The 13,733-nt window shown below is 44.5% G+C and overlaps 1 long non-coding RNA gene across 1 annotated transcript in view; it reads left to right on the top strand.

Annotated features, from left to right (window-relative positions):
* The window catches only part of LOC140470165 (uncharacterized), a 29,745-nt gene extending 20,838 nt beyond the window's left edge, over window positions 1–8,907 (top strand). Inside the window, exon 3 of the long non-coding RNA XR_011956457.1 lies at window positions 6,096–8,907. This is a non-coding gene — a long non-coding RNA (uncharacterized lncRNA). The remainder of the gene's footprint in view (window positions 1–6,095) is intronic.
* Window positions 8,908–13,733: the final 4,826 nt, after the last annotated feature.

Below are 13,733 nucleotides of genomic sequence, written 5' to 3'. Positions count from 1 at the left end.
TGGTTAAGGCAAGGGAATTGAAATTCATATGGCTTTAACCATGCAGCCTCGAATCCTACTAATGGTGATGGAGAAATGCCAATAATTGCGAAGGGAAATTGCTCCCTGACTTCGATTGGAAGAGTCAGGTAAAAACAAAAATGGACAAATTGGGCATGGTGGGAATCTGCAACCCACTGCCTGTCAGGGTGCAGCAAGCAGAAATGTCTGGAGAAATTTGAGACGCATTGAGATGTGCACTTCTACCAGCAACTGCGTTTGAAGCTGTGAGCCAACTGTTGGAAAATGAGACGAGAACAGTCAGTGACTTGTGTTCCACTGGTGCAAACTTGTTTAGCTGAAGTGCATTTTCAGTGGTGCAGAAAACTTTGACATGCTGCGGTGAGTTGGTCGGAGAAACTGGCAGATGTGAAGCACGTTTAACTGGTCTCATCGTGACATCTCTCCTGCTCTCGGGGGATTTGGCTGTCTGTCCACCTGTGTGGAAGAAAATGAGGGTGGTGTCCTCAGGGGGATTACCATAAAGTGTGATTACGTCAAAGTTCAGTCCAATGATTGTGTCATTTAAGAGCACAGGGAGTATCTCATTGAAATTTACCCTGGAAACATCAGAACATGCAAGGCTAAGTGCCTCATGCTGGAAACTGGGACTAGAGTAGATGAATATCTGGTCTTCTGCACTGCAGACAGGTGGAAAGGCCTTTTCCATGCTGAAAGGAATGGAAGAAAGAACGAAATTGATGTGCAGCTAAAATGACCACAAATGAAATAATAAAAAGAGATTCATTAAGGCAACATGCAGCGCCATATTTCAATTTTCCTAGAAGTCTAGTGGTAAGGATTTATTAATCTTACTGCTGTGGCAATGGGAGATTTCCTCTGACCGGTTATCTTGTTGACAGCCTTCCCAAAGCAGGGAATGTTGTATGGTGCTGGCAATTGATGGAGTTTTGTCACAAATACAATTCAGACTAGCTTAAAACAAATAAGTGCGAATCCTGGAAATCTGAAAACAGAACAGGAATTGACAGACAAATTCAGCCGGCCTGACAACATCCGTGGAGACAAAGAGATTTAATGTTTCATATCGACAGAATGAGGTTACTTGTGCATTTTATTGTTTTAAATCCTGGGTAATTGCCAGTTTCACTTCATGAATCAGCATACATATCAGAAGCTCTATTTAACTGACAAACGTCATCTGTAAAATGAAAATGTCATATCGGCTGTAATGCTATTGCTGTTCTCCTGAGTTGGTGAAAGGCTGGCCTTACTCATTACCTTTATCTTGTCCTTTCTGTCCATGAGCAACAACGTTGAATGGAGAGCTTCTGTTTTCAGTGTCTACCTTCATATGCTTATCTATGTGTCTTCCTTTGTCTCTCTGTACCATATCACTCTCTTCTACATTCTCTCACTCTCTGTCTGTCAATATCCCTCAATTTCTATTCCTACTCTTAGAAAATTCTGAAATTCGGTGACAGTTTGAGAGTATACCTGTTTCATGGCTTTCTCTGCCTCCCCCCAGTCCGCCCTCCCTCCCCGCCGCCCTGGCCAGTGTGTAGAATTGGGCTCACAGTCTCCAGGTCATATCTCTGTCTGAGGTCAGGTGACATTTCTTCACTCAAAATATGAGCATTTACAATTGTAGTTAGAAATCATAATCGACCAGAAGAAAAGCAGTTTCACTCCAATTATAGGATTTCAATTACGTCATTGCAGTTTGCCTAAAATTAATGAATGGTATCAGCAGACAATGAGAGCTATCATCTCGCAATGGATGCGTTATTACCACAATATTTCCTGGCAAGTCTGCAGTGTCTCCTGCCTCACTTCATTATTTAAAAAAAAAAGAGTTGCTATGACGGATAGAGACTAAAAGTAGAAGAGATGGAGAAATCATTGTTGAACAGAGTAAAGAATCTCGGCGTTGAATCAGCAGGATAGACAATTGACTAATGGGTCCATAGCAGGCGGCAGGGCTTGGTATCACGAAATAACAACAGGTTGACCTCAAACACAAGAAGCATGCTGAGCCATCACTTTCGCGATATTGGATCAACAACACGGTGTTTACAAGAAGTTTATGCAATGACCTTTCAATGTACGGAACATTTCAGAGCATTTGACACCATACTCACCTGGTTATTACCAGATGCTTTAACTGACGAAGCCACAGACGGTGTTTTTCAAATCCATATGTGCATTTAATTAACTATTTGATCACAGTAACTCTGACTTCCTTTCTATAATAAAGCTGCACGATGAGAATATATATCAACCTGCGCTTATGCAGGAAAGAACAGTTCACAGATGGTCTTTCTTCACTGGAAATGCACAGAAAGAGGCAATCTCTTCTTTCTTTGCTTTCAAACTATTGCCTTCACCTCTGTCATCTGACAGGATAACGAGGATGCGTTCATCCTCTCGGGGGCGATAAAACACGTGAACACGGGAATCTCATACCAAAAGATCAGGGTAATTGTGGTGAATTTACCAGGAGTGGTGTGCGAGTTGGTGTTAACAGAGGTAATAAGGGCTAACCCATTAGCACTGACATTGAGCCTTGCACCAACAGCACCTCACTCACTTCTTGCCTCACGTCTCCCAGTCATCATTGACTTTCAGTTTAACCTTCTCCCACTTCGAATCCTCTCACTTGTACCCAAACACATTCGGATTTCCACTTCGAAAGTGCAGCTGTTTGAAACGAATTTCTGGAGTATGCACGTCGCTCTTTGGGATCAGCTGCACTGCCAAACCATAATTACTCCAGAGATCGAGATGGTAAGTTAGATTACAGAATCCTGGATGTACTCAGCACAGAGATGCATCCATGATGTCGCTAGGGAGGGAGTTCCAACAAACGACATTGAAGGAACAGTGAGATAGTTTCAGCTGAGAAAGGCGAGATTCTTAGAGCCGATTTGCGGTGAAAGGAGTCTCGTGTATCTGCCGCAGTTATCCTTCCAGTTGGTTGCAATCAAATGCTGGATTGATTCTGGCAGATCTGCATCTGTGCTCTGTGTGGATGCAGGGAATAGTGTTCATTCAGATAAACCAAAAGAAGAGAAATAAATCTTTATTTCCTGAATGCGAATTGGATCCAGGTCTGTGCGATTCAAACTCACACCCTGAAGCAGGAACTCCACTGATGCTGACAATAACCCTTGACCTAGCCTGTCCAAACTTTTGTGCCTATTTTCTTTCTCCCCACATTTTGAAGCACCAGTCCTTGCCGTGAGTGGTGAAGGATCTAACTACTTCCTCCCAGAAACACAATTGGGCCAGAGACGCATCTATCTGCGGGCATTGCTTTGCTCCGAACAGACCGGGATTGTTATGTGGGACTGAAACCGTGTTCGATCACACACAGACGTGGTGTAACAGCTGTCAGCAGATGTGGAGAAGGTTGGGGCGGATTCAGACCCACTGGGAAATAGGCTGGATCCGGAATTCAGGGGAGCTTAGTGTCACAGACAGAACGTTGGAGAATTGGGTTGAGAAAGATATTAGCCATGATCGGACAGACAAGATGGGCTGAAAGCTCTAACTGGATGAGTGGTGCTGGAAGAGCACAGCAGTTCAGGCAGCATCCAACGAGCAGCAAAATCGACGTATCGGGCAAAAGCCCTTCATCAGGAATAAAGGCAGTGAGCCTGAAGCATGGAGAGATAAGCTAGAGGAGAGTGGGGGTGGGGAGAGAGTAGCATAGATTACAATGGGTGAGTGGGGGAGGGGATGAAGGTGATAGGTCAAGGAGGAGAGGATGGAGTGGATAGGTGGAAAAGAAGATAGGCAGGTCGGACAAGTCAAGGAGACAGTGACTGGGCTGGAAGTTTGAAACTAGGATGTGGGGGAAGGGGAAATGAGGAAGCTGTTGAAGTCCACATTGATGCCCTGGGGTTGAAGTGTTCCGAGGCGGAAGATGAGGCATTCTTCCTCCAGGCGTCTGGTGGTGAGGGAGCGGCGGTGAAGGAGGCCCAGGACCTCCATGTCCTCGGCAGAGTGGGAGGGGGAGTTGAAATGTTGGGCCACGGGGCGGTTTGGTTGATTGGTGCGGGTTTCTCGGAGATGTTCCCTAAAGTGCTCTGCTAGGAGGCGCCCAGTCTCCCCAATGTAAATTTACCTTAAATTTACCTGGACTATCTCTGACACCTCGCTCCCCTTCCTGGACCTCTCCATCTCCATTAGTGACGACCGACTTGACACTGACATTTTTTACAAACCCACTGACTCCCATAGCTACCTGGATTACACCTCTTCCCACCCTATCTCTTGCAAAAATGCCATCCCGTATTCCCAATTTCTCCGCCTCCACCGTATCTGCTCCCAGGAGGACCAGTTCCACCATAGGACACACCAGATGGCCTCCTTCTTTAGAGACCGCAATTTCCCTTCCCACGTGGTTAAAGATGCCCTCCAACGCATCTCGTCCACATCCCACACCTCCGCCTTCAGACCCCACCCCTCCAACCGTAACAAGGACAGAATGCCCCTGGTGCTCACCTTCCACCCTACAAACCTTCGCATCAACCAAATCATCCACCGACATTTCCACCACCTCCAAAAAGACCCCACCACCAGGGATATATTTCCCTCCCCACCCCTTTCCGCCTTCCGCAAAGACCGTTCCCTCCATGACTACCTGGTCAGGTCCACACCCCCCTACGACCCACCCTCCCATTCTTGCACTTTCCCCTGCCACCGCAGGTACTGTAAAACCTGTGCCCACACCTCCTCCCTCACCTCTATCCAAGGCCCTAAAGGAGCCTTCCTCATCCATCAACGTTTCACCTGCACATCCACCAATATCATTTATTGTATCCGTTGCTCCCGATGTGGTCTCCTCTACATTGGGGAGACTGGGCGCCTCCTAGCAGAGCGCTTTAGGGAACATCTCCGAGAAACCCGCACCAATCAACCAAACCGCCCCGTGGCCCAACATTTCAACTCCCCCTCCCACTCTGCCGAGGACATGGAGGTCCTGGGCCTCCTTCACCGCCGCTCCCTCACCACCAGACGCCTGGAGGAAGAATGCCTCATCTTCCGCCTTGGAACACTTCAACCCCAGGGCATCAATGTGGACTTCAACAGCTTCCTCATTTCCCCTTCCCCCACATCCTAGTTTCAAACTTCCAGCCCAGTTACTGTCTCCTTGACTTGTCCGACCTGCCTATCTTCTTTTCCACCTATCCACTCCACCCTCTCCTCCTTGACCTATCACCTTCATCTCCTCCCCCACTCACCCATTGTACTCTATGCGACTCCATCCCCACCCCCACTCTCCTCTAGCTTTTCTCTCCATGCTTCAGGCTCACTGCCTTTATTCCTGATGAAGGGCTTTTGCCCGAAACGTTGATTTCGCTGCTCGTTGGATGCTGCCTGAACTGCTGTGCTCTTCCAGCACCACTAATCCAGTATTTGATTTTCAGCATCTGCAGTCATTGTTTTTACCTTGAAAGCTCTAACTGTCCACCGATGCTTTCTGGTCCCTGACCATCCGGAATCTAAGGAAATAGAAATAGATTTATTTTTTTCAGTTCGATGTCCTCCGGTGATAACCGGGTGAGTTGAGAGATGAAACACGTCTGATGTAAGTTTAGAGACTGGGAAAATGTTTGGAGACGAAGTAATAAAAGAGAATCTGAGTATAAAGTTGGAAGTCAGGATATATTCAATAAAAAGGAAGGGTGTGTAAGGCAGAGGGAGATGGACATGGAGAAAGAAGTGTCACTGGTCTTGAAGTCGTAACGCTATTTTCCTTTCCAAGATTCTACAAGACCTGCTGAGATTTTCCTGCAATTTTTTTTGATGATACTGAAACAGAAGATGGGATTGGGTTCCTGGATCAACCATCTCTCTCTCTGTTCTGTGGGCGTTTGAATTCCCCGTTCGACCAGATCACATCTCAGCCACACGAAAGCCTCACTATCCTGCCCCACCCCAACCGCTGTTACTAACAATAAACTATTCATTACGTAAACCCACATGTGCACACAACAGCATCATTTTCTGAGTGAATTCGAAAAAGTTTAGGGAGAGTTCCATTCAGTTTCATTCAGAGCATTCTAAATGAGTTACTTTTGTTTCAGTACTATTTGACATGGAGTCGTCACTGTCAATCCCCCGAGCATGTGGCCATTCGCATTCCATGTCTCTGGATACTTTGGTTGGTGCACGGTTGGAATGGAACCTCACGTTTTGAAAGGGACATTATTTATCGTATATTCGGCTGAACTGATAAACGTGTCTCTGCCACCTCCGGTACAGTGGAAACAATTTTCACTCAGAAACCAACACATGTTCAAAAACAGTGGTAACAATTTGTAAACAAAATCTGCAACAGCGAGCGAATGCGCTCTTGTGTGGGATTGCAACATTGCAAAATGAATGGACAGCTGTGAACCTATTAACAGATAAAATTGCCCCAACATGAAACTGCATCTGCCAAGACTTCTCCACTCACTCATACTATCGATATCTGTTTGCAAACTTTTCACATCCTTTTCACAATATGCTCACCCACCTATTGTGTATCGGCAGCATTTCACTCTGCCACTTCCTCCAAGTCATTCGGTCAGATAAAACATTAAAGCCGATGACTGACCAATCTGGATTTCACGAAAACGTGAAAAATACTCATTGATGTCGATTCGGTGATTTCTGTTAAATATACACTGTTCAGACTATGCTACTTTATTACCCAACACCGAGAACTCCTTTCTTGTGCAATGGACTTTTATATAGCCCCTAATTGATTGCTTGCTAAAATTCAAATGAACTTTACTGAGCATCGTCCTTCATCAAGTCTGCAGGTCATGATACCAAACAAATCTATCAGATGGTCATCGTGTGATTTTCCTTTCAAAAATGATGTTGACTCAGTTTGACTGTAATCGTCTCTTCTAAACTTTCTGCTTTTCTTAATTTGCAATGGTGGTTCACATTTTCGAAATGACAACAAAGACATGAGAGCAGATGGAAGCAATTTAACCCATCAAGTCAGCGACAAGTTTCAAAGAGATCACGGCTGATTTGGTTAATCCTCAAATCCCCTTTCGGCCTCATCTCTATGGCCCTAGATTCCCGAAGTGACCAAACGCCTGTCTTTCTCAGCCTTGCATGTATGCAACCTTGACAAGCCTCTGTTCCAAACAACTTCACAGATTTTCTACCCTCTGAAAGAGAAAATATCGTCCACACCTAAGTCTTACATAATTGACCCCTTCCGCTGTGATGAGGTCTTCTGGTGCCATATTATCCCAGGTGTATATCAGAGCAGAAACAAAACCCTCAAGGTCGGTCTGCACTGTCCAGTGCCAGCTCTGAGTATTTGCAGCATTGTCTTTTTTGATTTTGAATGAACAAATAGACCTGAATCTTCCTCAAAAACACTTCATTGGCTATAATTTCGCTGGCAGTGTAGTGCTCTAGAAAGTCGAGTGCTTGATCACAAATATATCACTATCAAACTGTTATCTCTGTTTTTCGTTCCACAATTACCGCTAGATACGTCGGTTCACTGCGGTATTCTGTGAATCTACTGCGCACAAGTGCTGCATTTCATCAAATTCCTTCAATCACAGTCCTCTGGACACTGACCCTGGTCAGTGACAACATTTCCTCCTGCTCGTCAATGTGCCAATCCCCACCGCTCCCTCCCCCATCAAGATAAATAGCTGCAGAACATCTTTGGTTAACCCTCTTTGCTCCAAAGAAAACCTCGGCAATCTCTCCTCATGCCAAGAAATTTCAGTCCTGGAGATGGTGCAAGGCAGAGGAGTGTAAAGAGATTTTGGGAAAATATTATCAATTGGCAGGTGGAAAAAAATGTTAAAGAGGCAAACCATATAACCCAGTCTCCAGCATTGTGAATCTTCAGAAACTCTGTCAGAAGTGAAATCAAAGGAGAATGAAGAAGGGTGAACTGTCTGAATGAGCAGAGACAGTCAAGATATCTTCCCCTTCTTTAAGAGGACAAACCATTAACTTTGTTGTTCACTGGACATGAACTGATGTGACACATTGAAATAATTCTCATTCCCCCTACATGACAAATCCAAACCTCATCTAGACTCCCGGACAATGAAACAACTCGGGACCACACCAGGGATTAGGACGCTCGAAGGGATATGGTCCCAGTTGGAAGAGAGCTGGTGCCCATTGACATGGGTGTGTCTGTCGTGGATGGGATAAGACTGTTCCAATGCCTCTATAATGAATGTTCCAGACTTTATTTTGGAAAAATAAAACTGATAAGAGGACACTTCTCGGTCTGGGATGGACAGACTGAAGTCCGTCACAGCCTGCTTTAGATTTTCGTGCAAGGTTTTAGGTTGGAAGTTTCAGAGTATTAGACTGTTAAATGAAAGGCTGGTGGTTCAAGACTTCCAAAGGCGACAGCAATCGTTATTGTTAAATCATCTGTTTTCTCTGCTGCAGGGTTTCATGTGGTGGCAGGAAAATGTTCCTCAAACGGAAATTTTTCATGGGAAGAACCAGAAAGAATTTTCTGCAATGTTTTAAAGGTTAATGTAAAGAACTGTGGACTCTGGGAATCTGAAACAAAATCAGAAACTGCTGACAAAACTATCTCGTTTGGCAGTGCTGGTGGGAGATTGTTGAGTTCTGATGAAGGTGTTAAATATTGTCCACGATTCTCTCTGCATGGATGCTGCCAGACCGACTGAGTCTTGTCGTGGAAGAAGTATAGAGAATCACCAGGAGACGGAGAGAGTATTTCAAGAAGTCGCTCTGTTATTTACAAACGAAAAACCGTGAGACCGAGAAAGCAGATTCTCGAATGCTCTCGAACCTCATTGTCCATGGTTTTTTATATATTTTTTCCCATGTTTTGTCTGCTTATCAGCATGTCTAACTTTATTAATCAAGTACCTCACTCGAGCTACACAATAAAGCAGTGATGTTAGTTCCCATCATCTGTTTAATTGTTTATTCTATTTAACGTTATTCTGATGTGATGGTTAGATATTTAATGTCAGCTTTTGCAACAATGGTCTTTCATTCCACACCCTACTTCATATTTTCCCGATGTCATATTTAGTTATTTATTGTCAATAATCTCAATCAGGCTGACTCTATTAACTATTAATTTGATACTTAATGTCATGTCCCAAATATTTATGTTCCCAATCGAGTCATAATGATACTGAAAGGAAGCCTAACTGTACTAACTAATCTAATCTCACCATCGAGACCTTTCAGCGTCATCCTTTCTTTGCTAATTGATGTGAGACAATTCCACTATTCTTATCTCATCCTGCATTCTACAGACCTCTTGCAACAGATCGCCAGCGTGGTTAATGCTTTAAACCTTCCCTTACTTTCATGCTCTTTATTTTCCATAATAACATTTTGTCATTTTGACCAATGGCAGTCATTCCTGGCACTGGATTTACTGAGGGTGAAGGGTCAGTGATCAGAGCGGACTGTCCCTGTAGTTCTGTTCCCTACTCTCCACCTCCTGCTCTGTTAGTAACCTCTCAGTCTCCTGGGAATTGCACTGTTCCCAGTTTTGCCGGATTCCAGACCTTTACCTTTGGCTGAGCAGACAGTCGATGGTCTGAGGAATATCATTCCCAAATGTCTCATGTCCAAGGTAATAACAATTAATAACGATGTCTGTGTATCCTCCTCTAATCTGTGAAAATCATTGTTGCGGACTGTAGGGACATTTCTTGACCGAAATTGAGGAGGTTTTGAACCAAATCAAACTCCTATGAGTCAAGAAGATGGTCTCGACCCCTTTTTCTTTTCCCTTGAAGGCAATGCAATTGAATTGGTGAAACTTTCAGGCTTGAACCGAAACACAATTTACTTCGCACTGTCGTTGTAACACAAACAAAAAAAAAGTGTGGACTAACCCAACTCTATTGGAAAACTTAATGAAATGAAACATCATTTAACTATGAAACAGCCAATGTTCGAACATTGTAGCTTTTCATAAACCGCACAAATCTGGTCTTCCTGCTACCGGAATGATATTGTGAAACTTGAACGGATTAGGAAAAAGTATAATGTGATGTTTGTAATTCTTAAGCTTTCAAATGGTTTTGAGGTGCGAATGTATTTTAACCTTGAAGAAATTTAATGCATTTAAACCTCCTTCCTGTCCACGATAGAAGCTGTTGGATCTGTTCCGAATTTCCAGCGGCTTCTGTAATTATCTAAGGTTTCTGACGAGAGCAATCTCTCACTTTTCGAACAAAACAAAACCAACCTTATGTTGCCAACAATATTCAAATACGCAACGAGCAGCAGCAGAGAGGAAAGCTTCCGAGCAACTTTGCCCAGTTTGTCACGGCAATTGACAAGAACCATTCCCTTGAAAACCCTAAAACAACCTAACAGGTCTGTTTCCGCGCAGAATGCAACATTGGTGCTTAAGACTTTTCCTTTCAAAGCCAGTTGAGAAACCCCAACACTGCGATGGCCGTGAGTCGAACGCGGGTCAACTGCTTGGAAGGCAGCTATGGTCGCCACTACACCACCACCGCGCTAAGAGATGTGCACGCCCTTTTCCCAAACATGCATAACAAGGCCATGATCATCACCAACTGCACTGGGGATGAAAGCAGAGCAAGAAATTGCTTGTAAAACGTTAACAGGTCTGAAAACACCAGATTCAGAAGCCTTCAGCTCTTAAGAACAAACACTGGATCCAAAAGGTTCACTTCCCACAAATGCTGCCGGACCTCCTGAGTTTCCCACTAATTTTTGTGCTGTCTCTCAGATCTGCAGTTCTTTTTCTGATAGAAAACAAACGTTTACTCATTGAAGGGGAAATTTGATCAGGTGGTAGTCCACTTCATCCACAGAGATAGATGGGATGGAGCATAGGATCATAAAATTCTTACAGTGCAGAAACAGACTATTCGGCCCATCATGCATCCCACCAAGTCTCACCCTCTACGCTATTCCTGTAACCTCGCATTTCTCATTGCTAACCATGTAACCTACACTCACCTGGACCCCTACGACTATTGAGCGTTGCAAATCCACACTAACCTGCGCATTTTTGGACTGTGTGAGGAAACTGGAGCATCCGGAGGAAACTCACGCAGACACAGGGGGAATGTGCAAACCCCACACAGACAGTCTTAAATCAGAGACGGATCTGGGTAATTGGAGAGGTTTCAAGAGGGAGTGCAGACTGGCGTGTGAATGATGGGCCGAAAGCCTGTTGTCAGTGTTGTAAAAGCTTTACAGTAACATGATTCCCTACATCCAGCATTCAACACAGTTTGCATTTTTTTAATCCGTCCTGTTATTGACATTATTCTGAGTGAAATTTCGAGAGAGGCTGTTTGTGCATTCACTCAGATCTGTGTTTTGCTGGGTCAGGAGCATCATACAAAATAACAACTGGAAGAGGGAGAATTGAATTCCCCCTCCCACTCTGCCGAGGACATGCAGGACCTGGAAATTCTAAATCACCACTCACTCACCGCGCGACGCCTGGAGGAAGATTGCCTGATCTTCCGCTTCAGGAACCTCCAACCTTAGGGCATCAATGTGGCCTTTACCATTTGCCTGATTTCCCCTTCCGACCACATTATCCCAGTTCCATCCTGCCAGCTTGGCATCATCCTCATGGCCTGTCCTACCTGCCAATCTTCCTTCCCACCTATCCGCTCCACCAGTCGTAGGTTTTCAGGTTAGTGTAGGTTATATGGTTAACCATGAGAAATGCGGGGTTACAGGAATAGCGTAGAGGGTGAGACTTGGTGCGATGCATGATGGGCCGAATAGCCTGTTTCTGCACTCTAAGAATTTTATGATCCTATGCTCGATCCCATCTATCTCTGTGGATGAAGTGGACTATCACCTTTACCCCCACATCGATCCATCAATTGCGCACTCAGCTCATTTCTCCGCAGCACCACTCCCTCCCATTTATCTGTCCACACTGGACGCTCCCAGCCTCATTCCTGATGACGGTGTTTTGCTCGAAATATTGTCTCTCCTGCTCCTCAGATGCTTCCTGACCTGCTGTTCTTTTCCTGCATTACTCTAATCTTGACTCTGATCTCCAGCATTTGCAGTCCTCACTTTCACCTCGCATGACTGAATTCCTGCCCCTTACAGATCGAATTGGGTCTCGTGTTTTCATCATGAATTTCATTATGTTTAATATAGTTTATTTTAAAAATCACCACAATATATTGATGCTCTCATGAGCATGTAATGCATTTGGACAGAACAATGCCTCCTTTCTCTGTGAACAAAAAGAATATCAAGGAGTCGGTTTGGAGAATGTTTCCTCTCACAGAAACAGGAATAGCGAGTTGTACTTCTCTCTGAAATAAACACCGGCCATTCAGAGGAATCTGATAAGGTCATGCAACATCTGTTGAGAGAAAGGAAAGTGTGGCTCATGTGTTATGAGAGTAGGGGAATTCAGCAGAGCAGTAGAAAGTTAGGAAAGTAATAATTACTGAACAATTGGAATGGGGATAACGCTAAAGAAAGTATGAGGGGTCTGTACAACCTGTTTAACATGTTCAGTCTGTTCTCGTAGTCTATCCAATCAAAACAAGATTTAGACTTCATATCCAGTTTCCTGTCCAATCCACGTATCCCGTGACTCCCTGAGAAACCAGTTATCTGTGTTTTCCAATCTGAAATGCACTCAGTGAGGGTGCATCAGCAAGCGTCAGGGAGAGAGAATATTACAGACTCAGAGGCCTTAGAGTTAATCGCGCTCTCCTCATCTCATTCCCAATAACCTCCCCCTTACCCTGAGGGTGCAGTCAATAATAACCAAAAGATCTGTAAATGGTGTAACTTTGACACTGACTTCTCTTCACAGATTTGGTCAGACCTGCTGAGCTTTTCCGCAACTCCTGAGACTGTGTTATCGTGTTTCAGATACCCAGAACGACAGGATCAATTTCTCACCATCTACCTTCTGAAGCCTGTTCAGAATTTGATGCATTCAAATGAAATTGTATTTCAATTTTCATGAATATGGACACAATTTATTCAAAAGCTCAGCATTGGAGCACATGGGTTCCAAATAGTTACCTTTGTTTTGTGGTTCATTAATGTGTTTGGCTCATTGCCACTGGGTTATCACGTATTACTCAGATATAATTGTTCTGGAGAAATTGACGATGAGTTAGCGTCTTGAACTGCTGCCATTCATTTTGTCCAGATAAACCCATAATAATGTAAGGGAGGGAGTTCCAGGATTTCCAATGAATAGCACTTGTGGAACTGAGACGTTTTTCCGACCCACGGTGGCGAGCGGCTGGATGTGGAAATTTCACCTGGTGTCCTGTGTCTCTGCTGTGCTCAGTGTTCCATGCGATAATGCCCTGATTCTGGAAGCTGCGCTGTGAGGAAATTTGGGGAGTTTCGACAGTGTAATCTTGTCTGTGGTACACTCCAATGCTACTGAGTGTGGGTGGTGGAGACAGAGAATATTTGTGACTGTGGTGCTGATCCAGCTGCACTGCAAGTTAATTCTACCTAATTATGGAGAACATACCTACTTGCCATCATCATCATCATTCCATTTCACAGTTTGATATCACTCCATTTCACTGTCACGCTCACTCTCCTGCACAGTCCCATTGTCCCGTTCACTCCCTCGCACACTCCCCCACCATCATGCTCACTCTCCCGCACACTCCCATTGTCCTGTTCACTCCCTCACACACTCCCCCGCTGTCACGCTCACCCTTCCGCACACTCCCATTGACCCG

The sequence above is a fragment of the Chiloscyllium punctatum genome, chromosome 50, assembly GCF_047496795.1.
Source record: "Chiloscyllium punctatum isolate Juve2018m chromosome 50, sChiPun1.3, whole genome shotgun sequence".
In the NCBI taxonomy this organism is placed as follows: Eukaryota; Metazoa; Chordata; class Chondrichthyes; order Orectolobiformes; family Hemiscylliidae; genus Chiloscyllium; species Chiloscyllium punctatum.
Note: the sequence above shows the minus strand (reverse complement) of the source record. Positions and strands in the feature narration are given on the sequence as shown.